This window comes from Myotis myotis, unplaced genomic scaffold (assembly GCF_014108235.1).
Source record: "Myotis myotis isolate mMyoMyo1 unplaced genomic scaffold, mMyoMyo1.p scaffold_m19_p_7, whole genome shotgun sequence".
In the NCBI taxonomy this organism is placed as follows: Eukaryota; Metazoa; Chordata; class Mammalia; order Chiroptera; family Vespertilionidae; genus Myotis; species Myotis myotis.
The window spans coordinates 44542700-44544448 of record NW_023416379.1 but is presented as its reverse complement, the minus strand read 5'-3'; the positions used below and the strand labels follow the sequence as shown (position 1 = coordinate 44544448).

Sequence of the window (1749 nt, the reverse complement as noted above, 5' to 3'; positions counted from 1 at the left end):
GACACGGGACTGTTTTAACACCAGTACTTAGTGCACACATGCATATTCTGATCTCTCTTCATGAGAAATGACTACAGCAATCTGGGGTGATATAACTAAAGTAGCCAACTGTGTGACTATTACATATGTGCCTCTCAGAAGCAAGAGGCCCAAGAAGTTGCGGTGGGGCAGCTTTTAGTGTACTTTCATGCTTGTCCCGTCCAGAACTTTGACCAACACACACAATGGATTGATTATAAGTGTGGCCCAGGAAGTGTCCACTAAGCCTGTGGCATTTTCCAGCCATGCTGGTCACTGACAATATATCACACTCATACCTGTGAAGAAAGAGGGGGTTTTGGCTCTCTCTTGGTCTCTTCTTCACTCGCTCTGGGAGATGCCAGATGTTATACTGTGAACTGTCCTATGGAAAGGCCCACATGGCAAGAAGCTGGGGGAGGAGTCTGGCCAAAAGCCAGCAAGGAACTAAGGCCCTCTGTCCATCAACCTGTGAGAAACTGAATCTTGCTAGCAGCCACGTGAGTGCATTTGGATAAAGATCCTCTCCTCCTTGGACCTTTAGATGACTGCAGCCCCACTGACACCTCGATTGCAGCCTTGTGAGAGATCCTGAGCCAGTGATACCCAGCTAGGAGGCACACGAATTCCTCACACACAGGAGCTTTGAGATAAGAAATGATTATTGTGGATTTAAGAAGATTTTGTTCGTGCATATGGCATAGAAGATGAATTCTTCCTCCTCCACCGGGAATGAAGAACTTCAGGCTCTACCGCTAGCTGACCAGCTACGGGATCGAGCAGCAGATCCACTAAATAGGAGAGCCATTACCCTGGTTTATTTTATTTAAGGACTATCCCAACCCCCCTGTTGCCCACTAGGCTTTACTCGCTCTTCGATGCTTGGCAGAATGCCATGCTAACAGAAAAAAGATGGAAGGAGAACTGGGCATAATGTTAAGCTTGCAAAATGTTATACAGAAAATTACAACTCTAGGAGAAACGAAATGTTGGTGTCTGAAATCTATGGCATTCCTCCGTCTTCCAGTATGGCACACAGTGAGAGTTTCAATGAAATGAATTCATGTAGAAGGAAAGCTCGGTTTTTGTTGTTGTTGTTGTTTTTTCTGGGAATTACAAACAAACGTGTCCAAACAGTGGTTTTCCATATAGACGGTCTTGATGATACATCTCAGAGAAGTCTACCTGCAGAGGCTTTGTTAAAAATTAAAGGCATTATTAGTTTTACTTTTCAAATGGCTGTTCAAAGGTGTGTGGTGCGAATCCATTCAGATTTGAGAGCAGAGCCTTCGGCGTCAGCAACAGCATCAATGGAGGTTATGAAGGCTGGGCAGGTGGTGGGAAGTGGAAGCAGAGAGGAGATGCTGGTCCCTTCAGGGGTAAGGCTGTGGAGGTAAAGCAGAGCTGCTGGATGACCTGCGGGGCTGAGGGTCAGAGCCCACAAAGGAGGAGGAGGCAGCAGTGTGGGCCGGCTCGCACCCAGAGGGTGGGGCTAGCTGGCTGAGCACAGCCAAGAACTTCTTTTTTAAATTCATTATTGTTTAAAGTATTACATATAGTATTACATATGTCTCCTTTTTTCCCATTGGCACCCCCACCTCCCAGCACATGCCCTCACCCCCCTAGTGTCTGTGTCCATTGGTTATGCTTATATGCAGGCATATAAGTCCTTCGGTTGATCTCTTACCCCCCACCCTCACCCTCCCCTGCCTTCCCTCTGAGGACTGACGG

General features: G+C 47.1%; 1 pseudogene; it reads left to right on the top strand.

Moving 5' to 3' along the window:
• Positions 1-725: 725 nt before the first annotated feature.
• On the top strand, positions 726-1539 carry LOC118660210 (annotated as a pseudogene).
• The last annotated feature ends 210 nt before the right edge of the window (positions 1540-1749 follow it).